The sequence below is a fragment of the Papio anubis genome, chromosome 5 (assembly GCF_008728515.1).
Source record: "Papio anubis isolate 15944 chromosome 5, Panubis1.0, whole genome shotgun sequence".
NCBI classification, from domain to species: Eukaryota; Metazoa; Chordata; class Mammalia; order Primates; family Cercopithecidae; genus Papio; species Papio anubis.
This window is the reverse complement of record NC_044980.1, coordinates 154351947-154378369: the sequence shown is the minus strand read 5'-3', so window position 1 is coordinate 154378369 and position 26423 is coordinate 154351947.

Here is a 26423-nt window from a genome sequence, read left to right as displayed (position 1 = left end):
TTTATTAGTTTTCCAACTTGTCAAGTAAAGCATGCTTATATGTTACATTTACCAGAATGCCATTACCTGAATATTAACAATTAAGCTGCCTTTAAGAGACATGAAATTATAGACATTCTGAGTATTCCTTTTTACTACCTTTGTGCATTTACTTATAAATTTGATCAATAGAGAAAAACGTTCACTCAAGTATTAAGATCAATTCTACTAGGAAATGTGAAAAAAATTAATTCTACTGTTTTAGAATAAGCTCTAGACACTTAAAAATATCATCCAATGAATTACATTATCTATAAGACTAAATAGTGGGTTAACTTAAGCCGTTATTTTGAAATAATAGATTGCAATTAAAGAACTTTTATTATCAATGATGTATTATGAGACTAGTTCTATAAAGTTCTTTTATGTAAAGTCATATCAAAATATTGTAAGTCCTTTGCCTCCTTGAAAAAGAGAATTAAAATTTTGAATATTTCTACAAGATAAACAGAAGAGGAAAACTACAACAATATATTATAAATAACCTAATTATTTTTTTCTCTAATCCTCCCATTTTCAGTCTCCATTAAAATATTTCAGCATTTCTTCAGTTACTTGCACCAATTTTAAATGTTTCTCCAATCTCACAGCATATAATCTCAAAAATATGTAAGTAAACACAGTATAAACCATTTTAGAGGGTTTTTTCCTTCCTAATTTTCCACAGTCGTTCAAGAAACACATCAAGAAAAGCTTTGAACAACAGCTTTAAATCTGTGTCATAGCACTGTAATCAGAGTTTGATGTAAAATTATTCCCTCTCTTACGGTTTATAGAAGACATAGAGAAACTAACTACATTGTACATTTAGCTTTGAAGAAATACTCCAAAAATGTATTTAAAATGTAAAGAAATGAGGAAATAATATCTGTCCCTCTTTCCTTTTTCAAAGAGACTTTGAACAATTTTGTGGTACTTGAGCGCTAAGAAAAATAATTGAATAAAGAAAAGTTTCTGAAATCTTTGCCTTTCTAGCATGCTTCATGTTGTCAGTAAAATATAGGTAGAAAAGTAAAAGTTTCTTGCTATTCAAGAAAAAAAAATTCAGACTAGGTCTTTCATTTGAACTTAAAAAACAATAGCCCAGGCTGGGCAGGGTGGCTCACGCCTGTAATCACCATACTTTGGGAGGCCAAGGCAGGTGGATTTCCTGAGGTCAAGAGTTCGAGATCAGCCTCACCAATATGGTGAAACTCCATCTCTACTAAAAATACAAAAATTAGCCAGGCGTGGTGGTGCATGCCTGTAATCCCAACTACTTGGGAGGCTGAGGCAGGAGAATAGCTTGAACTCGGGAGGCGGAGGTTGCAGTGAGCCGAGATCGTGCCATTGGACTCCAGCCTGGACAACAAGAGCAATACTCCATCTCAAAAAATAAATAAATATATAAAGTAATAGTAGCCCAGTCCTTTAAAGTTAAGCTGCTACAAATTCAAATTAAAATATTATAACTTCAGCATATTAAATGCAACCTCCGTGTAAGCACAAATAAAACAGCTGTAGAATAAATATAAAAGGAAATGAGAAAGATTTAACTTAAACACTTAACTATAGGAAATCGACTGAACATGAAAGAATACGGTAACATAGAAAGTGAGGGACAAAAGAGCTGTAAAGCATATTTTTTTTAAATCTCCAAAAAATTATAGATGTCTTCCTTTGTTAGTAGTTACTCTAAAATATTGGCAGAATAGACAAAAAGAGAGATACTAGAGATTCATTTATATCCAAAAACTCAAGTAGGTTGAAAGTGAAAGGTCTGAAAAAGCTGTTCCATGCAAATAACTAAAACGGAGCAAAAGTGGCTGTACAAATGTTGGACAAAATAGACTTTAAATGAGAAAAAAAAAAAATTACAAGAGCCAAAGAAAGATTATATATTAATAAAAGGTTCAATACAGCAGGAAGATGTAACAATTATGAACATTTACACAATTAATGGCAGACCATCAAAATGTATGAAGCAAAAACTGACAGAATTGACGGGAAAAATCAACAGGTCTACAATCATAGTTGGAAACTTCTATACCTCACTCTCAACAACTAGACAGAGAAGTAAGGAAACAGAGGATTTAAATAATACAATAAACCAACTCAATCTAACGGACAGATACAGAACTGCCCAACAACAGAACGCTCATTTTTTCTCAAATAGACATGAGACATTTTCCAGGATAGACCACATGTTGGGCACAAATAAACATTTAATAGATTATTTTAAATGAGTATATGAGGCCAGGCGCAGTGGCTCATGCCTGTAATCCCAGCACTTTGGGAGGCCGAGGCGGGCGGATCATGAAGTCAGGAGATCGAGACCATCCTGTCTAACACGGTGAAACCCCGTCTCTACTAAAAATACAAAAAAAAAAATTAGCTGGGTGTGGTGGCGGGCACCTGTAGACCCAGCTACTCAGGAGGCTGAGGCAGGAGAATGGCGTGAACCAGGGAGGCGGAGCTTGCAGTGAGCCCAGATAGCACCACTGCACCCCTGCACAGGAGCCTGGGTGACAGAGCGAGACTCCGTCTCAAAAAAAAAACAAAAAACAAAAAAAACTGGGTATATGAATATGAATATTGTCAGGTATCTTCTCTCATCATAATGAGATGAAGTAGTAATCAATAACAGAAGTAAAGCTGAAATATTCACAAAATTGGGGAAATGTAACAACACAGTCTTATTAATAGACACCCAATGAGTTAAAGAAGAAATCACGAGGAAAATTAGAAAATACTTAGAGTCTAATAAAAATAAAATATACAAAAACTTATGGGATTCAGCAAAAGTTGTGCTGAGGGAGAAAATTATAGCTATAGATGCTTACACGACAAAAAAGGACTTAAATCAACAACCTAACTTTACAATTTAAAGAACTAGAAAAAGAAGAAACTTAACCCAAAGCCAGCAGAATAAATGAAATGAAGATTAAAGCAGAAAAAAATGAAACAAAAGAATAAAATCAATGAAACCAAAAATTGTTTTCTGAAAAGATTAACAAAACTTTATTTAGATGTACCAAAAAAAAAAAAAAAAGGCAAAACAGTGAGAGAGAGATAAAATTCTCAAATTGCTAAAAGCAAAAACGAAAGTGGGGACATTACAATGGAGTCTCAAGAAACTAAAAGGATTATAAGACATTAAAGTGATCAATTGTAGCCCAACAAATTAAATAATCTAAATAAAATGGACACAGTTTTTGAAACACAACACCTAACATGGCTAACTTATGAAGAAATAGACCATCTTAATAGACCTATAACTAGCAAGGCTGAATCAGTAATAGAAAAATTTCCTGAAAAATAAAAGTCCTAGACCTGATGGCTTCACTGGTGAATTGTAACAAAATGTACAAAATGTAAAGAACAACTAACATCAGTGCTGCTTCTTCAACATCACAAAACAACGAAGAGGAGGGAACATTTTTTCTTTTTTTTTTTTTTTTGAGAGTCTTACTCTGTCACCCAGGCTGGAGTGTAGTGGCGCAATCTCAGCTCACTGCAACCTCCACTCCCAGCTTCAAGCAATTCACCTACCTCAGCCTCCTGAGTAGCTGAGACTACAGCTACAGGTGCCCACCACCACACCTGGCTAATTTTTGTATTTTTAATAGAGACAGGGTTTCATCATATTGGCCAGGCTGATCTCAAACTCCTGACCTTGTGATCCACCCGCCTTGGCTTTCCAAAGGCATGATTACAGGCGTGAGCCACCTCACCTGGCCAGCAACATTCTTTAACTCACTTGATGAGGCCAGCATTGCCCTATTACCAAAACCAGGCAACAGCACTATAAGAAAAGACAACTAAATACCAATAACCCTTATGAATAGTAATGCACAAATCCTCAACAACATACTAGAAATTCAGCAACATTTAGAAAGGATTATACACTTTGATCAAGTGGAATTTAATTCTAGAACACAATAATGGTTCAACATAAAAAAGCAATCAATATAATACACCAAGTTAACAGAATGAAAGAAAAAAAAAACAAATGATCATCTCAATGGGTGTAAAAAGAGCATTTGGTATAATACAGCACTTTTTTATGACTAAAAAAAAAAAAACACTCAACAAAGTAGAAATAGAAGAAAAAAACTTCAGCATAATAAAAGCCATGTATTAAAAATCCACAGCAAACATCACACTCCATGTTCAAAGACTGAAAGCTTTTCCTCTAAGATCAGGAATAGAAATTCTCCAATTCTTTTCAACCCAGAGTAATTAGGCAAAAATAAATAAATAAATAAAAGCATCAAATTGAAAATTAAAAAAAATATATATGTCTTTCTGCAGATGATATATTCTTATATGTTAAAAACACTATAAATTTCACTGTGTTGTTTAAAAATGAATTTAGCAAAGTAACAGTATACAAACTCAACACAAATGTTAATTGCATTTTGTATACTGACAATTAACACTTTGAAAAGGAAGTTATAAAAACAGTTTCATTCACAGCAACATTAGTAAAAATAAAATATTTTTGGATTAACCAATTAAATGAGAGACTTTTACAACAAAAACTACAGTACACTGCTGAAAGAAAGTAAAGAAGACATATATACATACAAATGTTAAAGAATTGGAAGGCTTAATATTGTTAAAATGTCAATACTACCTAAAGGAATCTATAGATTTAATACAAATGGTATTAAAATTCCAATGATGTCTTTTGTAGGAATAGAAAAACGCTTCTAAAATTTATATGAAACCTCGGGATACCCTTAATAGCCTAATATGTCTTATAAAACAGAACTAAAGCTGGAGGACTGACACTTTCTGATATCAAAACTTACTACAATGTTACAGTAATCAAAACATTGTGACACTGGCACACAGACCTACAACAATAGGATAGATAATCATGAAATAAACTCTCAAAAGTTTGGTTAAGTGATTCTTGACAAAGGGGCCAATACCATTTAATTGAGAAAGGACAGTTTCTTCAACAAACGGTGATGGAAAAATTAGATATCTACATGCAGAAGAATGAAGTTGGATCTTTACCTAAGACCATATACAAAAATTAACTCAAAGTGGATCAAAGAGCTATCAAACCTAAAATGGTGAGTCTTAGAAGACAAAGAGCAAAAGTTTCATTACATTGTATTTGGCAACGATTTGGGGGATGACACCAAAGGCACAGGGAACAATAACAAAATAGAAAAAGTAGACTTTATGAATCGCTTTTCAAGTTGTGCATCAAAAGACATTGTCAACAGAGTAAAAAGGCAACCCATAGAATAAAAGAAAATATTTTAAATCATATAACTGATAAAAACTAATATCTAGAATACATAGTGATCTCCTAAAATTCAACAATAATAAATGAACAACCTGATTAAAAAATGGGCAAAAGACTTGACTAAACATTTCTCTAAAGAAGATATAAAATGGTCAACAAGCATATGAAAAGATGTTTAACATCACTAATGATGAGGGAAATGCAAGTCAAAACTACAATGAGATACTACCTCACACCCATTAGGATGACTACTACCAAAATACCCAGAAAATAAGTGTTGCTAAAGATGTAAAAAAGTTTAAACACTTGTGCACTGTTGGTAGGAATGAAAAATGGTATGGTCACCATGGAAAACAGTATGGTGGTTTCTAAAAATATTAAAAATAAAATTACTATATTATCCAGTAAATCCACTTCTGGGTATATACTGAAACAAATTGAAAGCAGGGTTCAAAGAGATATGTAAATAAATATGTTTATAGTAGTATTATTCAAAGCTAAAATGTGGAAGCAGCCCATGTATCCATTGACTCATGATTGGATAAGCAAAATATGGAATACACCATGGAATATTATATATCCTTCAAAAGGAAGGAAATTCTGACATTTGAGACAACATGGATTAATCTGGAAAACATTGTGCTAAGTGAAATAAACAAGTCATGAAAAGTCTGATTCCACTTATATGAGATGCTTAAAGTAGTCAAAATCATAGTGACAAAAAGCAAAATGGCAGTTGCAAGAAGCTGTTGGGAATAGGGAATGGGGGGTCAGTGTTTAATGGGTTTAGAGTTTCAGCTTAAAAGAAAAAGCTATGGAAATGGATGATGGTGATGTTTGTATAACATTATGAATGTATTTAATAACACAGAACTCTATACTTTAAAGTGGATAAAATGGTAAAGTTTATGTTGCTTGTGTTTTATCATGATAAAAAATTCAAAAAAAAACATCGTCTATGAAAATCCAAAAAAAAGCTGTGAAATGCAACTCTAAGCTAATATTATAGTAGTTTTGAACCATATTACTATGTTTTATGTGAGCTATGTTTAGGTTTGGCATAAATTATAATATTATGGGTTAGAATGCTATAAAATTACTAACCTTTGAGAATTACAACACTTCTAGACAAAGCATAACAATTGACTTACTGTCAAAACTTCAGAAAATCATTTGATCACCCATCTCCCTATATTCTTATGCCTAAAAGGGGAATTATGGCACCTCTTTATATGGATTTCACTGAGATTCCAAGATGATCGACTTGGAAAATGGATTTCAAGTGCCTTGAAATATATAAAACATGAGGACAGCAGTCAAATATTATCAATGAAATGATAAGGGTAAGTGAAACTTTATAGAATGAATAAGTATACAAACATTATACTTATGAATAAGAATACAAATATTTTTCTCTCATTAAACTTAGAAATATTTATTTGTTCTTGCACATTAAGATTTATATGACAAGGTGACATTTAAATTGGTTTGAAATAACCTGGGTGCAGTGGCTCACGTCTGTAATCCCAGCACTTTGGGAGGCTGAGGTGGGCTGATCACGTGGTCGGGAGTTCAAGACCAGCCTGGCCAATATGATGAAACCGTCTCTCCACTAAAAATACAAAAATTAGCCGGATGAGGTGGCAGGCACCTGTAATCCCAGCAACTCAGGAGGCTGCGGCAGGAGAATTGTTTGAACTTGGGAGGTGGAGGTAGCAGTGAGCCAAAGATCATGCCATTGCACTCCAGCCTAGGTGACATAGTAAGACTCTAACTCAAAAAAAAAAAAATTGTTTAAAATAAAACTACAGTGCACACACAAAGACACACAGATACACTAAAAGATATACTGTGGATTTACTCTACCTCATCAAAATTAATAAATAATTCACTATTATAAATTATTGATATTACATTACAAAGCTTATTCCAAACAATGTGAGAATTGCATTGATTTTTAAAAATAAAAATTAAAAGAAACATTTAAGAAATCTTGCAGGAAAGGATGTTTCATTATTCGCTCCCTTTCCTATGGAAGCAACTAAATTGAATCAGGTAAATATGATCTTATAGACATGACTGCTTGAATGAAATGTCACTTATAGCATTATTTAGATTTGTTTGGTCGTTAGTTTAAAAATGTTAATTTTTAAAACAGATTTTTTAAATTATTTGAATGTTATTGAACTTCTGAGTAATTGACTCCACAGATAAATGCATGATTGGTTCCAAGAGGAAATCAAGAAGGTACAATTACAGTGCTTCACAGGAGCCTAGAATTTATGCTAAAACCAAAAAGGAAAGAATTTTGCAACTTAACAAATGGGCTGGTATGGGCTGAATGTGCGTGTTCCCCCTAAATTCATATGACGAAGCCTAAATCCCTAATGCAGTGCAGTTTGGAAGTGGGGTCTTTGAGAAGCACTTAGGTCATGAAGGTGCAGTGCTAATCACGGGATTAGTGTACTTGTAAGAAGAGAACTGAGAGAGGTGATTTTAATCCCCCTCTCCACTGCATGTGAGGACAAAATGAGAAGAAGCCTGTTTGCAAACCAGAAAGAGTGCCCACACCAGACACCAAATCTGCCTGTGCCTTGGTCTTGGACTTCCCAGCCTCCAGAACCATGAGAAACACATTTCTGTGGTTTAAGTCAGCTAGTCTATGGTATACTGTTATGATTACCTGAGCTAAATAAGTTACAAATGGAAGAACATTTATACCTATTGATTTAATACTTTTAAAGTCAGTTTAAACATTAATTTTTTTAGTTGTGGCATCATAGGAAATATCCAATGTGAACTTTATTTTTTAATCTAATTTAGAAAGAAATAATTGATATCATTTATTTGGGTTCAAAACAACTGGTTAGCTATACAGGTTATGCCCTAATAACTTTTACTTTATCGAGTACGTATGTTTTCTCTTTCTCTACCAGAGTCTAGAGTGTTTTTTACATTTCTGTGAGTGGATTCATGACTGGCATTCTCCTGTGGTAATTCTAATTATGGACATATTCTGATCAGGATTTATCAGCTGAACAATTTTCATGCTATATACAAGCCCTGAAGTTAGTGAGCTCCTGCACATGTCAACTGTTAATCTAAATGTTTTTCGTATTCCGTTTGTTTGTTTGTTTCATGTATCAGAAACAACATCTGTTCCAGAGGGCATTCCTCGTATATATTGAAAGTAAAATATATCCTTACGCTTCCATGGGCACTTAAACCCAAAATGATCACAGACTGAAGAGAGAAACATTGAACAATCTAATAGAGTGAGAGGACTAGAAGTCAAGGGTACACCAAGCAAGAGTGTAACTTGGGATAACTCAATTTAATATTCTGGTTTTCATGATTTTGTTGTTGTTGTTGGAGACAGAGTCTCACTCTGTCGCCCAGGCTAGAGTGCCGTGGTGTGGTCTCGGCTCACTGCAAACTCTGCCTCCCAGGTTCATGGGTTCATGCCATTCTCCTGCCTCAGCCTCCCAAGTAGCTGGAACTACAGGCACCCGCCACCATGCCCAGCAAATTTTTTTGTATTTTTAGTAGAGACAGGGTTTCACCGTGTTAGCCAGGATGGTCTCGATCTCCTGACCTCATGATCCACCTACTTTGGCCTCCCAAAGTGCTGGGATTACAGGCGTGAGCCACCGCACCTGGCCACGTTTTTTTAATATCAAATAGAAGTGTTGGTTTCTGCTGAATCCTTTGAGGTACAGCTGCCAAACAGTGGAAGTACACTTATTCTGGGAAATAAAGTTGAACAAAATTAGGTATTCATTAAAGTTTGCATCTTTTTATCCTCCTCATAACTTTTTTTTTTTTGGACAAAGTCTTGCTTTGTCTCAGACTGGTGTGCACTCTGGTGTGCAGTGGCACGATCTCAGCTCACTGCAACCTCTGCCCCCCAGGTTTAAGTGATTCTCCTGCCTCATCCTCCCAAGGAGCTGGGACTACAGGCACATGTCACCATGCCTGGCTAATTATGTTTTTAGTAGACATGGGATTTCACTATGTCGCTCGGGCTGGTCTTAAACTCCTGAACTCAAGTGATCCGCCACCCAACTTGGCCTCCCAAAGTGCTGGGATTACAGGTGTGAGGCACTGTGCCAGGCCCCTTCTCATAACCTCTTAAAAGAGATTGTGCTCTAGCAATCAGTGATTTTCTGTTTTTCTCAAAGAAGCAATAAATGCTATTGAAATTTAAATCAAGAAAGGGAAAAATTGGAGATAATTGTGGTGAAATCATGATAATAATTTAAGGTACTCAATTTTTATTTTTATTTTTTAAATAAATAACTCTCTAGCCATGATTCAATTAATTATCATAATGTTCCCTTGAGGAAGTTAACCTGCTGGCATTTTTTGATGAATAAAGACGCTATATTTTACTCTGAGAAGTACCTCTCCCAGCTTTATTTTTAACATTAATTGTCCTTTGCCTAGAATATGATAAAGTATTGCAATAACACCACATATGTTCTTTTCATGTTGTAGCAGGAGAAGCCACAGACAAAACTCCTCAGACACCAAGTTAAAGAAGGAAGGGGTTTATTTGGCCGGGGTCTTCAGCAAGACTCCTGTCTCAAGAGCCGAGCTCCCCGAGTGGGCAATTCCTGTCCCTTTTAAGGGCTCACAACTCTAAGCGGGTGCATGTGAGAGGGTCGTGATTGATTGAGCAAGCATAGGGTATGTGACTGGGGGCTGTATGCACCGGTAATTAGGGCGGAACAAAACAGGATAGGGATTTTCACAGTGCATTTCTATACAGTGTATGTAATCTATAAATAACATGACCGATTAGGTCAGGGGTCGATCTTTAACTACCAGGCCCAGGGTGTGGCACTGGGCTGTCTGCCTGTGGATTTCATTTCTGCCTTTTAGTGTTTACTTCTTCTTTCTTTGGAGGCAGAAATTGGGCATAAGATGATATGAGGGTGGTCTCCTCCCTTATTCCCCCCTGTTGAGACTTTCACTTGTTTTATTAGTGGGAGATCTCACTTTCATTTTCTAAACTACCCATGTCTTCTTACAAGACAGATCGATAGTGATTCATATAGTACACTTGTGCTGAAGCATTTTGGTGAACTAAGGTAGCGATGAGGCTTTTAATCATTTGAAGAAGTACAGGTAGCAAACAAGGGAGCAGTAAGCAGGTTCCTATTACTATTATAACTCTTATTATAAGAGTTTTAAATTCTCCTAGCGCTGGGAACCATTTTCCAAACATGGCCCCATGATCAAACATATGCCACACTTGTAAGGGCACATGTGCCAGTTTTGTCATATCTCTAACTATGTCTTCAACTACTTGCCCTTGATTATATATGTGTAGGCAGCAATTAGTAAGGTTAAATTTCCTACAGACTTCTCCTTCAGCTGCTAGCAAATAGTCGAGAGCTAATCTATTTTGATAGACAGCATTTCTCATCTGAGTTTCTTGCCTGGCTAGAATAGTTAAGGCTCTGCCGGTTTTATTAGTGATTACTTTTAAGACCGCTTGTAACCGTATGATTCGGTTGATCATGTAAATGGGGGTCCAGTATCCCCACGAGCCATCTTGTGCCTAAGTGGCAGGCCTATAATATTGTATGATTCTCTCAGGGGGCCATTTATCATTTTTTCAATTTCTTATAGCTATGCTTCCCTTTTCCCAGGAAGCATAGACAGGGAAGCCAAGGAGTTCACCTGTTTTTATGGGCAATAGAGAGAAAGATGGTTTAATAGTGCCAGTAACACAACTACCTGCCCACTGGTCAGGTAATTTGATGTAAGCTCTGTGACCACATATCCAGTATAATCCAGTGGGGACTGTCCAGTCCCAGTGGGACTCTGAGTGGGTCCGCATGGTTTGTAACTTTGGGAATTTACTAAATGGATTTCTCTGTGTGTGATTTGAACTCCACCAAGTGACTGTCTTTGTGGTACCATTATACAGTTTCTGTCTCAGACAACTAAGTCATCCTACAGGGTGAGTGAATTCTTTTCCTTCTCTAGCTATGCAATATTGTCCAATAATTGAGGCTTTTAGGACCCAGAAATTATCAGGGTTATTCTTTTGAGCCAGGAATTCATAAGGAACTGGGTCTGTAGGTACTAATTTTCGGGCTTCCCATGGCCATTGATCTCTCATTACAGTTCCTCCACATACATAACATGAAGTGACATTGAGAGACTGGGCTACATGCTCGGCTAATTGCAAAAACAAATTTCTTGGTTTTCCTGGAATTTCTGGTACTGGCACTTTTAGTTTATCACAGAAGTTTTGAAATACTGTCTCAGGAGAGTGTTTATAAACTTTTTCTCAAACCACGATATTTACTTGAAGATCCAATCTAACTCCATCAATTTTTAGGGTTACACGTTCCCCTTTTTTTCCAGCGAGGATCAAGAGGATTGGTTATTACTAGCTCTAAGGGATTACATTGTCCCTTAGTACAGGGAGGGCCATTTTTTCCTTTCTGAAGGTGGACTGGATTTTTTCATATTTTTTCTTTAATCCAAGTGGCCTAAATGACACAAAAGCAGTATTTACATTTATTTCCACACAGTCCTAATTTATGACAGATGTACTTATTTTCTGTCATATAGTCTCCTTTCTAAAGAGAACTACACCTTATCCCTAACTTATTACTATTAATGACAGCACAGGCATCAAATTTTAAGGTGACTTGTTTGGGCACCCTTTTTTTTTTCTGTTTTGGCTAACACTTTACTTGTATCATTTATGAGCCCCTACCAGTCTTCAATTATTATTCTTATTTTAAAAACTGTGGTCATGGGAGGCTCAGATGGTTCACAACACACATCAGGTTGGTCATTTCCTGGGCTACATACCTTGTATAGAATAACATTATACAAACAAGCTCTTTTTAGAGTTTCAGTACACTTATAATAACCATAAAATAATAGGACCATAGCAACCTTTTGTCCTACCTCAGTGACTTGATGTATACACTGGAAACAGCTCTCAGTCTGAGCAAGGTCAGTTGAAGTCCTTACTGTACAAGTCCAAATTTTAAGGAAAATGAGTCCCGCGATGAGTTTTCTCATGCTTTGGCCGTGCGTAGACCAGTTAGCTTCCAGGTGTGACTGGAGCAGGGCTTGTCGTCTTCTTCAGAGTCACTTTGCAGGGATTGATGAAGCAGCTCCCAGCCATGTACTGCTCACAGTCTACTGATGTTTAAGGATGGTTCTGGAGGTTGGGTCTCAAGAAAGATAAACTGGAGTCCAACACCCTACAGTTTTTTCAACTGGCTCTCTGGATACTGGGAGCAAGGTGGTGGGGTTTAGGATGTTGCAAACTTCAATGGTTATGTGGGGATTTTCACATAGCGATCTTTTTTTTTTTTTTTTTTTTGAGACGGAGTCTTGTTTCACGCCTCGGCTGAGTGCAGTGGCCGAATCTCAGCTCACTGCAAGCTCCGCCTGGTTTACGCCATTCTCCTGCCTCAGCCTCCTGAGTAGCTGGGACTACAGGCGCCTGCCACCTCGCCCGGCTAGTTTTTTGTATTTTTTAGTAGAGACGGGGTTTCACCGTGTTAGCCAGGATGGTCTCGATCTCCTGACCTCGTGATCCGCCCGTCTCGGCCTCCCAAAGTGCTGGGATTACAGGCTTGAGCCACCGCGCCCGGCCATAGCGATCTTTGATACTTGGTTAATCTAGCATTTGTTAACCAATGATGTCCTTTGGTATTTATAAAAGTTACCACAGCATAGGGGGCCTTTATATTCAGGTTTTGCCTAAGGGTTAATTTATCTGCTTCCTGTGCTAACAGGGCCATTGCTGCTAGGGCCCTTAGACCTGGGGGCCACCCTTTGGAAACCCTGTCTAGTTGTTTTCAGAGATAGACCTTGGCCAGGGCCCCACAGTCTGGGTTAAAACTCCAGCTGCCATTTTTTCTCTTTCCGACACATAGAGTGTAAGGTCAGGTAGCCTCAGGGCTGGGACTGACATGAGCTTTTCTTTTAACTCATGAAAAGCTCGTTGCTGTTGATTGTAATCAATGTAGTTTATCTCATCTACACTTTTATTCACTGTCACCCACCAAAATATTGAATCAAATCCTGCAGCTATTTGATTTCAACCTTTTAAATTGATCTGGTATTCCTGGTGGGACTCCAATTGCATCTAAATAGACATGAGAGCCCAAGACCCATAAGGGGCTTCTCTCATTTTACAATGTCTTATTTTTTTCCTTCTGGTTGATGAAATGCCAGGGTGAAAGGGATAGCCAATTGGACTAAAGTACAAGTGCCACTCCAGTTATTCGGCAGAGTGCCTAGTAAAGGTCCATCACAATACCACCACACATCCACTCGGGGATGAACAAGGGCTGACTGATTGATAAGCTCTTGAAAATTCTTAAACTCACTGCATCCCTTCAGGTCTCCAACGGATGCTAAGTTTCCCCCCTGTCGTGAGAGACACAAAGTGAACTTAGTGTTGGGAGTCGGAGGCTGGATGGCCCTCAGGGGCTGACCCACAGGGTGCCAGACTTTGGGATATAACAGAGAGAGCTTGGCACAACTTATTACTCCAGGCTGTAGAATCCTGGTAAAGAGCTACCATGCAGCAGCCCATGCCTGGTCGACTGGAGGACCACCTTAGTGGAAAGGGGACAATCTGGGCCTCTGGCCTGCCATGTGCACAAGCATAACAATTGCTTCTGTTTAACATGCAGATGGAATATTTGATCCTTTTTAACCAGGCATTTGCATCTTGGTATCCTGTCTTAATTGCTAAAGTTTGTTTTAAGTCTTTAACTTCTATGATCTTCTAGTGAAATGAATGTATGGTTTTAGGAAATTACAAAAAACCAGTTAGGGTCGTCCATCCTTGCTCTTTAGTGGTCCACAGAACCAACTATGGCATAAAAGCTCTACATTGAGGGGCAAGACTCCTGGTTGGCACAGGGGTCTTTATCAAAGTCTCCTCGGATTAAATGGTCCTAGTTTACTAATGCCCAGTCTGAGGAGAGTCAGGAAGGACAGAAGTACTTTTCTGAAGTAGAAAGCTGCCTTTGACTTGGCAAGTCCTCACAGGGTATATAACAAGGCAAGCATTAAATGCAATAATTTGAGGCAAAATTGACATGGTTATGTTAATAACCAGATGGTCAGCAATAGAATGAGGAAAGAAGAAAGAGTAATAGAATAGATGAAAAGAGTTAAATTTTTCTTAGCTTTAGTTTGGTAGGGTTTTCCCCTGGGACTGTGGCCCACGACTCTGGAGGGGGTGGTGCTTTCTTGACTCCGGTGTGATGAGTCCATTCCTTTTTTTTGCTGTACGAACAGCAGTCTTGGTGGTTAGCAGCACAAGATAGGGTCCTTCCCAGGCTGGCTCGAGGTTTTCTTCTTTCTACCTTTCGATGAGAACGTGATCTTCAGGCTGGTGCTGGTTTACCAGAAATTCTAGGGGGTGGTACATGGGCTAAAAGACTTCTAGTTTGTTTTTTTTGGTTTTTTGGGTTTTTTTTTTTGTTTTTTTGTTGTTGTTGTTGGTGGTGGTGGTGGTGAGAAAGGAAAGTGGAAAATAAACCAAGTATATAATTTTTAAGAAATTGACCTTTTGTTTTAAATGTGGGGACCTTGGCAGTGGACTTTATAGTCCTTAATGCCTTTTTACTGATTTTAGCACCTATTTTTAGTAGTTTTTAAACCAAAGAAAGCCAAATACCATTTTACATTTAACAATGCTTCTCATATGATTTTTATACCAGATAAGCTAAATTTTGTCTTTATATTAATGTGTTATTAATGTTAAACCTAATTTTATTAAAACCTTATAGACATATTTATTTAATTTTTAATGTTTGACCATGAGGTAAAATTTTATAGACTCTTTTTAACCTTTTATAATTTTTGCTGAAGAGCAAGTTGGTGCTTTAAGAAAAACCTGTTATGCTTTTACTTTAATGTGCAGTTCACAGAAAAACTGGGTGATACTTCTTTAGCTAATATATTTACACACAGAATTTTCTTTACAATTAATGTTTTAAAACTTGCTTAAACCTTCAAAACAATAATTTTTTAAAAGTTTTTAATGTAGATAAAAATGTACATTCTTATGCCTCCTTATAATCCTTTTGCCACAGGTATATTTTACTTTTCTTATACACCTTGCACATAAACTGGTTTTTTTTTTCTATAATTTTACATTCAGGAGGCCTAGTTACTTTTAAATCATGCAATAGTTTTTGCATAAATTCTTTTTTATAATATTTTCCTGTTTCATGACTTTTGCAGACAATTCTTGGACATGCCTTAACTTTCTGACTTATTACAAATATTTCTTTCTTTAAACAACCAGTTAATTTATTTCAGGACAAGAATTTACAACATAATACTCTTTTTTTGTATAAATTTCGTCCCCTCTTCCCCCCCCCTTTTCTTTTTTTTTTCCTTAGGATACCTCTGAACTGGTGAGGTGTGCTTACAATGAGGTTGCCTCTAAAAGTTATTTTTTTTACTTTTTTTTGTTGTTGTTGTTAGCAAAGCAGTTTCCGCTACAGATTGAATGCATTTGGGCCATCAGTGTGTTACTGGGTTAAGGTTCTTTGATAGGAAGGCCTCAGTGCTTTGGGGATACGCCCTTGTTTACACTGACAACAAAGTGGTATTGGAGTGTTACAGGGTTAAGGAGAATACCTTCAGTTATCAATTACAGGTTTTAAATTTACCTTGGCTTTTAAAGGAATAGGGTACACTTTTTTTTTTAACTACTCATATATCTCTCTCTTTCTTTCTCTCTTTTTGTCTCTCTCTCTTTGACTTTCCTTTTGTCTCTGTCTCCTCTCTGCCTCTCTCTTTCTTTTTTTCTCTCTCTCTCTCTCCTTGACTCCTTCTTTGTCTGTCTCTTCCTCTCTGTCTCTTCCTCTCTCTCTTCGCCTCTTTTCCTCTTTGTCTCTTTCCTTTCTCACTCTCTGCTGGTCTTTCCTTGCCTCTGCCAGCCGCTTATGCTGCTGTTCTCTCAACCACTGTGTGTGGGGGTTGGGGGGTCTAAAACCAGCTGTAACCAAGTGTCTATATAGGGGAACTGGTTTCTTTGGCTTACAGGTTACCCTGTGCCATATCTTTGAAACAAGGGACTTGTTCAGGCTTCCTTCTTTTTTTTTTTTTTTTTTTTTTTTTGAGGCAGCGTCTCACTCTGTTGCCCAGGTTGGAGTGCAGTGGCGTGATCTCAGCTCACTGCAAGCTCCACCTCCCAGATTAATGCCTTTCTCCTGCCTCAGCATCCCAAGTAGCTGGGACCACAGGAGCCCGCCACTGTGCCTGGCTAATTTTTTTGAATTTTTAGAAGAGACAGGGTTTCACCGTGTTAGCCAGGATGGTCTCGATCTCCTGACCTAGTAATCTGCCACCCTGGGCCTCCTAAAGTGCTGGGATTACAGGTGTGAGCCACCGCATCTGGCCCAGGCTTCCTTCTAATGGCCAACCTACCTCTAATGCTGGCCAGTCTATCTTACACAAAGTTTTAAGTTTTCCTAGTGTCATGGCACTCCATAGTCTCCTTTAAATTCTTTTTTGAAAGTTTCAACATAGTTCCTAGTAGGGTGGGCTTATTTGTGCTTGACCTATGCTTCTTCAAGATAAAACACCAAGCTCACACCACACGAACACTACAAAACAAAGAACGGGTAAAAGGGGCACACACACACTTTTGCTGTTTGCACCAAACCAAAATCAAAACCAAAATCAGAGTATCCAGAAATCTAAGCCAGGTCAAAACTAAAACCAAAGTATGAAGCAATCCAAGTCAAGTCAAAAACAAAAACCAAAGTGCTGGTACAGGCACACCGTGGGTGATCAGGCCACGCTTCCACTCAAATGGAGTAGGCAAGTTCCCAAGACCAATCCTGCCAAGCAATTCAAACCAAGTCAAAACCAAAACCAAACCAAAGTGCCGATAAAGGCATGCCATGGGTGATCAGGCCACGCTTCCACTAAAACGGAGTGGGCAAGTTTCAAAGACTAGTCTTACCAAGTTTTAGATGTCCAGACTTCAAGTGCCCGTTCCTTCCCAGTGTTCAGCCACTGCGTTGATCCTCCACGGGGGCCTGCCACACACTGCTCTGGCGAGGCGTCCCACCGGGGCAAATGCCTACCCGGGAGCGCTCTCAGGATCCGCGTAGCTCCGGCTAGTCGGAGTCCTCCGCAGGGATGTTCCACAGGGCAGGCTTAAGCCGCCTAAGGCGCTGCCTCGACCATCCGCCAATCACCTCGCTTCTCAGTCAGGGACCCAAGAAATGTAGCAGGAAGTGCCCAGACAAAACTCCTCAGACACCCAGTTAAAGAAGGAAGGGGTTTATTTGGCTGGGGGCATTGGCAAGACTCCTGTCTTAAGAGCCAAGCTCCCCGAGTGGGCAATTCCTGTCCCTTTAAAGGACTCACAACTCTAAACCGGTGCGTGTGAGAGGGTCGCGGTTGATTGAGCAAGCAGGGGGTACGTGACTGGGGCCTGCATGCACCGGTAATTACGTCAGAACAAAACAAGATAGGGATTTTCAGAGTGCATTTCTATACAATGTGTGTAATCTATAGGTGACATAACCGATTAGTCAGGGGTCGATCTTTAACTACCAGGCCCAGGGTGTGGCGCCTGGCTGTCTGCCTGTGGATTTCATTTCTGCCTTTTAGTGTTTACTTCTTCTTTCTTTGGAGGCAGAAATTGGGCATAAGACGATATGAGAGGCGGTCTCCTCCCTTAATGTGGTCAAAAATATATCGTCTTCAGGTTTACTTTATGTATTTGCTACACCAAGAAATGTAGTTCTCTACTACAGTTTAGTGCATTCAAGTTCTTCTTAGTTTTCCAAATAAATAAGAATTTAATAACTAAATTGACTTTACCAGCCTTCAGGAGCTTATCAGCTTTTCCATCAATTTACTGTGTGTTGTTGCCCAAGTTCTTTTAGTTTTTTGTTCCTTATTTTTTCCTTTATAAAAGTTGATAATTAAATGACTCTGTTAATATTTTAAGTTCTTAGATGCACTGTACAAATTTGAAATAATTTTATTGTCATTATGCCTAATATCAGTCTTTATCAGTTTAAAGGAAAAGTGTCAGTGGAAACAATGGCTAGATGTTTTATACTCCAACGTTCTAACACTTCCTTAAGTTTTCAGAAATGTCTGTGCAAAGCATACATCTCAATAGGTGTCACTTCCTGATTATTTTGTTTTCTACTGAAGAAGAGAATTATGGATAGGGCAGAAATCGAGTTTGAAACTTTCTTTAGAAGTTTTAGGTATATATAGATTCATAGAGTGCCAGAGCTGGAAATGACCCTAGTAATAATATGGTCCTGCTCTCTCATTTTTCAATACATTAAGCTGTGTGGGATAGTGATTAAGCAAAAGTATCTGGAGACAGACAGACCTGAGTTTGAATGCTGACTCTACCGCTGAAGATCTCTATAGACCTGGCCAAAACCTAGACCCTGATCCTTTTAAGTTTTATAATTGAGTTATTTATTTCTAATTTGTCAAACCATTGGTGATAAATAAAGCAATGCATTCAAAATACTTGTATGGAGAATAAAAGAGGGAGGAATAGGAGATTTTAAAAGAAATGGAGTGGTGTGCTTCTTTTTCCACAGACCTACCAGGAGTTTGGTTTTTTTTTCTTTTTTTTCTTTTTTTACTACTAATGTTCTTTGATTCAATTTTCCATTGCTCTTCTCTTTCTCCTCTTCTGGACTGGGCCATGGATAAGGCGTGTATAGGCATTGACATGTGGATATGTCTACTTTGCCTCTGTATCTGTTAACTTCTATTGCAGTAGTTTCCATTGAGAACTACAAAATGAACAAGTTTGGGGAGTGAGCCAATTGGATAAAGATCACTGTCTCTTCCTGTGTTGCTTAATGCCCCAGCAGAGTATGGCAATCAACTACTCATGTCTTCTTCATTAGTGCCGTATTGTGTTGTAAATATCTCTGTTAGCACTTCTTTTCCTGGATTCCAATTATCTGCTGATGTTTCTTTTCACTAGACTGAGTTCCTTGAAGGCATATGGTATATATATATATTTTTTTCTTTTGAATTTCAGTATAGATTTGGGACATGATAAGTGCTCACAATGAATGGATGAAGTTTACATTTCAGATTAATAATGGAAAATATGTTTATAAAGGGGAAACACAGAAAGCCTTGCATGTGTTGTGTACTAAATTGTAAATCAAGAAGCTGTGAGCGCTTGACATACGTAATTTATGGTCATCATACTTGATAAGTTTGCATGTGTTTAGCATGCCCCTGTCTATGAGGACTCTCTTTTAAATGTAATGATTACACTTGATATGAATATAAATATTTGCTTAATATATGAAGAATGTGACACTTTCTTTGACATTGATTTATTTATGGGTATTTTGGTTTAAAAAACCTGCATACTTCATCTCAATTGCTATTCCCAATGTGCTATAGTTTATTGAGCTCTTAATATGTGTCAGGCACTGTAAAATAATCTCTGTATTTTATATTTTATTCCTTACAATTATAATAAAGTTTTGGTATCCTTATTTTCAACCTAGTACATTGAAGCATTCTGGTGATAAATGGCAATACTGAATTCATAGATAATTTCACGAATGTGTTAGGGGGTTTTTTTCTCCAATGTGACCTGCTAATGAATTTCCTAATGGTCTGATCTAAATCTGTTTTTGATAATAATAATAAGGTAAGAGCCAGTAGATGGACAATTACTAGAAAGATGAAATAGTATGAATAGTGCACATATTTGGATAATAGACCCATTTGGATGGTCTGTGGGGCAATAGCAAGAACACTCGACCTTCATCTACTCTCCCCTACATATTGCTTCTCAATAGCTAAAGTAGACTCACAAGCAGAAAGAGGGTGCATGATTCAATGAGGGGAATTTGCTCTTAAGAGAGTACTGCTACAAATTCGCTAACATAAACAAGTGCCTTATGTCACGCGGGTCCGTGTGAAGAGACCACCAAACAGACTTTGTGTGAGCAATAAAGCTTTTTAATCACCTGGGTGCAGGCTGGCTGAGTCCGAAAAGAGAGTCAGCGAAGGGAGATAAGGGTGGGGCTGTTTTATAGGATTTGAGTAGATAAAGGAAAATTACAGTCAAAGTGATTTATTCTCTGGCGGGTGGGAATGGGAGTCACAAAGTGCTCAGTGGGGGGAGCTTTTTGAGCCAGGAAAAGGACTTTCACAAGGTAATGTCATCACTTAAGGCAAGGACCGGCCATTTTCACTTCTTTTGCGGTGGAATGTCATCAGTTAAGGCAGGGGCAGGGCATTTTCGCTTCTTTTGTGATTCTTCGGTTACTTCAGGCCACCTGGGCATAGACGTGCAAGTCACAGGATGAGATGACTTGGCTTGGGCTCAGAGACCTGACAGGGGATGCGATGGCTTGGCTGGAAAATTTCAGACACATACTAAGTCACAAGTTAATTTATTAACATTAAGAATAAACTACTTTTATTTACTTTAATCACTTTAGTAGAAATATTTTTAAAGGTGTCAAACTCTTCTGACATTTTAAATGTCACTGAAAGCTCTTTATAAAATTATTATAAAATAATATAAATTTAGATTTTAAAAGGATTTTGGAAGTCACTAAATCAAACTCCCAAAGTATAAAGATATAGGGATGAAGGCTCCAAGATAAGTGATTCCCTGTGGATTTACTGATCCAGACTGAGGATCTATTACAGTGCACTGATGGCATCAGGCCATTAAGACTGCACCATTTTTCTCTTATAATGGAGGGCTGTATACCCCCAATGCAAAACGAGTCCATAATTTTGAACCTGAAGTTTACATTCTTTTGTCTTACTACTTCTTGTAAGCTGTCATTTCTACTTCTGCTCTGATTCTAAAGCCCCCCATTTCTTTATATTTTATTCCTCTTATCCAATTTGGGCTAAGAAACAAATCTGAACTAGATTTAATATATGAGTGAGTAATCTTTGAATGAGGATGTAGGGACTACTGTGAATAAAATGCTTGTCTTTCAATTCTTTCATTCGGGTTTATTTATTTTGACTATGTTCTACAGTTGGAGATGGTGGCAAGAGTTGGGAAGATTCTGGTCTGAGTATAACGTAATTGGTTTTCTGAAAAATTAAGAAAAGTGAACTGCAAATGAAAGCGAGGCATTGCTACATAAACATTTGGATAAATGTTTAAGTCAGACATTGAAAACAAGTTAGTAAACCACCACCAAAACAAGAGGAAGAAATAATCCCAGAATAGTAGCAAAATTATGGGATTTTAATGTGTGCAATTAGAACAAAAATGTAGAAGTTCTACAAGAACGTAGTCTTGTCAATTTATTTTGTAATCACTGAAAAGCAAACAATCTAATTTTAGAAATGCTAAGAATAGATATGTGCATATTATCTTTCTGACTCTGTATGTAAAGAGTCTAGTTTGGAAGAATCCCATTCAAGCAAGCATTATGTATTTGGAGAAATACTCTCAGGTTTTCCCTCAGTATTTACTCAAATGCTCACTAACACATGCAGTCAGAAAGACGAATGAAACCCAGGTTCTGGAAGATTTAAAGCAATAATTGTCATCGATTTTTCTGGAACAGAAAGCATTACACTGCCAAAATTGTGTGCTAAGACATTATTAAACAATGAAACATAAATAGTGACATTTTGTGGGAAGCTCTTTAAAATGTACCCATTTGGTTACTAGCACTGCACACAACTCAAACATTTCAGCAGTGATTTGGATTTTTGCTTTGTTTTGTTTCCGATATAATAGCAGGTGTCTTATTTTTGTATTAGCTCATTTTTATTATAAGCAAGTTCATTCATGATTGCATGTTTCACAAATCAGACATGAAATGCTTCTAACCTTTATTGTATCAATTGTATATTAATGTTTAATGCTAGGATATAAGATGATGTGATGATGATATTGTCAATAATTATTACATATAACAAACACTGTTCTAAAGAATTTACATATATAAACTCATTTGGTGTAGCATATGGAAATGAATTTTTAACTAACAACTACTTTATGACAAAAAGTGTGTCTCCTCCTGTATGGCTCTTGCAACAGATTATGGCTCCTGAAATTCAACCATTGAGGAAGCATTTTAAAAGATTTACACTGGATGCCCAAATACTTCAGGTCTCAGGGTGTATTTGTGTTTAAGGTATTGTCTCTTTTAGTTGCAAATCCACCCTTCTATAGTTTACTTTGTAATGCTGGTGCTGATCTGCACTGCTTTCATTTCTCCTTTTAAGATGCTTCCTACTCAGTTCTGAGAATAGAAGGCAGGATAGGGAGATAAAAAGGCAGGAGAAAAAGGAAAGAAAAGACTGCTTCGATTCATCCTATTGCTGTTCCTGCATGAGGACCATCCTGATAATGGCCCTCCAGCCTGGCAGCAGCAGTTGTTTCAGACTCTAAATTCTTACTATATTTCCAGGATTAGCCTCATTGGGCTAATACAGATATTACTTCTTTCTTAAAAGTTCGGGCCCCAGCTTCTTGGGGATCTTCCACCAAGAAGAAAATCCCAACCCCTTTCTTCTCTTGTGCCCCTAGCCTTAAGAATGGTAGCTATTTTTCTGTCTGGAATGCACTTGATACCAAGAGATTCTGGGATATATTTGGTCATGTCTATGGCTTTTAATGAAATACTGACTTCCTTGCAAATGGGAAATGAGGTACTAAAAATTCATGACATCAAGTCACATCAGTTAACTAAAATAATCACTTCTAGTTTATTACAATGCAGTAAAAGACACTAAGTCTTCTACACTTAATTATTATAGTAGTTATGATGACTACAAAAGCTGTGGGTGGGATGTCCTCTTCTGACTGGAGAATCTACAGACAGAAAAGTATAAGTTTGGCACTTTTAATTCCCAGTTTGAATGAAAAAAGAACAAAAGCACTCCTATGGCAGCCAAAATAATTTCTTAGTTTTTGTAGCTGAAGGACTGTCTTCTCTTTAAAAAGCAGATGCATATTTTATTTGTGCTAATTGTAGAATTTCAATATAAATTGAAATCTAGCACTTGCTATGCCACTTAGGAAAAATTCAGGACATGAATTGTGAAGAACAATGAAGCCAAAACTTGTATGATGACATCTGAGTGGACTCAGTTAATACTGAGAATCTTACAACTCAAGAATTTCTGGCCTGGTGCGGTGGCTCACGCCTGTAATCCCAGCACTTTGGGAGGCCGAGGCGGGCAGATCACGAGGTCAGGAAATCGAGACCATCCTGGCTAACACGGTGAAACCCTGTCTCTACTAAAAATACAAAAATTAGTGTGGCATGGTGGCGGGTGCCTGTAGTCCCAGCTACTGGGGAGGCTGAGGCAGGAGAATGGCATGAACCCGGGAGGCGGAGCTTGCAGTGAGCCGAGATCTGGCCACTGCACTCCAGCCTGGGCGACAGAGTGAGACTCCCTCTCAAAAAAAAAAAAAAAAAGAATTTCTAAGATTTTCTTGCTAGTGAAAGGAATCCGTCTTCTTGGATCTGACAAGACTATGGATTAAGACCCTTCAATAACTCTGCCAGGTAAAGAACTCCAAATCAACCAGTTAAGATGCTAAGAGAAAAGGCTAGTGGAAGAAGGAATTTATAAATATCAACTACAGCCATGAAAACTATAGCACCTATACATATCTTACTCTTTACTGGTTATCCTTTACATAGATATGGATATAGTTATAGATACATAAAAGTCAAATGGATATTTAGATATATTTGCATTTGCATATAATAAAAGGTCTCATTCTTTACCTCCCTTTTGCTGTCACCTTACTATTTTATATAAATATTTTTTCCTCCTATATATTTGAAACAGTTTGTCTGTGTCCCCTCCCAAATCTCATCTTGAATTGTAGCTCCCATAATTCCCACATGTTGTGGGAGGGACTTGGTGGGAGGTAATTGAATCATGGGGGCAGATGTTCCCCATGCTGTTCTTGTGATAGTGATAAAGTCTCATGAGATCTGATAGTCTTATAAAGGAGAGTTCCCCTACACAAGCTCTCTCTTGCTGCTGCCATGGAAGATCTCCCTTGCTCTTCCACCATGGTTGGGAGGCCTCCCCAGCCATGTGGTACTGTGAGTCAATTAAATCTCTTTCCCTTATAAATTACTCAGTCTATGATATGCCCTTATTAGCAGCATGTGGACAGTCTAATACAATATTTTGTAATTGAGTCTTTAGGAAACAGAATATTCCACTGGGACTGTGATTGTGAAAGAGCAAATAGCATCACTTAGAAATAGATACTGTGATGGATACTGTAGCTGTTGGGATTTTTGTGTACCTCCTTTTTGGACAAATGATGTGAGCATATTTGTTTGTATGAAGAATACTTGCATCTTATTGTTGTGAAACAGTATAAATATTAATATATACAAAAGTGTGTCAATGGTACTGAATAACCAAAGGGACAAGCTATGCTAGTTAGTAAGCAATTATCTGTCAGCTTTATATCCAACCTCTATACTCTATTTCTTGATGCCTGGACTAGAACTCTGTGATTTTCATTTATTCTCTGACACAAGGATTTCTGTGAGGGTCTGCTGATAGCAGAGGAGTGAGACAGGAAGACAGGAGGAAAATGAAAGGAATTTTGTCTCTTTCATTGACTTACTTTTTCTCTTGATGTTACCTTTCACCTTGTGACAACAGTTGGTTTCAGTCTCCAGTTTTTTGCATTCCCAGAACCAGTCTCATTGTGTCCTCCCACAGTTACTAGTAGCTCTTCCTCAAGAACCTGAGCCCAAATATGCAAGTGCTCTCCTTCAGGCTTTGAGATTTTAGCAGCCATGGACAAACGATAGAGATCTGAGACCTGGCTCTGATGAGCCCCTCCTCAGAGGGAATAGAATAAATAGAATCTTCTGTAGTGTGTTCTAAATTGTTTTCTGGAAAATGCCACTCCCAGGATTTCCTCCATGCAAAATGATACTTAGAGTTATATGAATTTGGGAAATGTTACAGTATTAGAGATTTATAGTGCACATAAGTATCATCATGGCTGTGAGAAGACCAGCAGAAAAGACATTTGCTTCACTTTGCCTCAACATCTCTCCTCCAGTTTTTTCACTAAGGAAACTGTTTTATTATCACTTAACCACTAGTACCATCCTATGGCATACACTGAGAAACATCATTCTCTGGAATCTTGAGAATTTGAAAGTTTTATAGTTGTATAAAGTTTTTTCTTGAAATATCCCTTCATAGGGGAGGAACATAAGGTCTATAATTTTTTTACTTGATTTTATCTATCTGTTCTAGCTCTAAGCATAAATGCTGACTGAGAGTAATAAGTGACATGTAGAATGAAGGCTGACAAGGGGCACAAGTGATGTCAGAACCCCAGGAAAATTCTTACAAAAAGTGACATACAATTGAGACAATACTAGAGAATACAAGAGGGGAAAAAAGAATAGGGATCATATCATATTAGATGAGGACATGTATAGGTATGGTTAAATGAACAAGCTATGGATTCACATCACTTGGGTTTGATTATCAGCTACAGCACTTGAGTGCTCTTTGATTTTGAACAAAATTATTCATCTTCTTTGAGCCTTAGTTTCTTCATCTTTAAATGGAGATAATAGCAGTATATTCTTTACAGGTTTGTGAGGTAGATTAAATGTGACCTAGCATATAAGATGATTAACACTCACCTGACATTTAATTATTTAATATACCCTGTATAATTATACCAATTTTATTTAGATAGAAAATAATAATAATGAAACAAACATACATGGTTCAAAATGAAAGGGTCTTTGAAGAACATCTAATCAGCTCCCTCATAGATGAGAATACAGCTGAGTCTCCCAAAAACAAAGATATTGGGCCAAGGAGCTAAATGATACAGAAGTTGCACAGACACCTCAGTCTCCTCACACTTAGTAGAATGCTGTTTCAATTAAACTTAAAGTTGTTTAGCTGTAGTATGTTTGCATTTTTCTGGGTAAAAGTAAGAGTAGTAGTATTAAAAAATTTTTTTTTCTGGGTTCTGGTCTCAAGGTGATCTGTGTGATGTTTAAGACCCAGGAACATCCAATGAGGGGTTTGTCCATTTAGACAAACCATACCACATGCTTTCTCCTACTCTTAGTTCCTACTTCCCTATAACAATTCTATG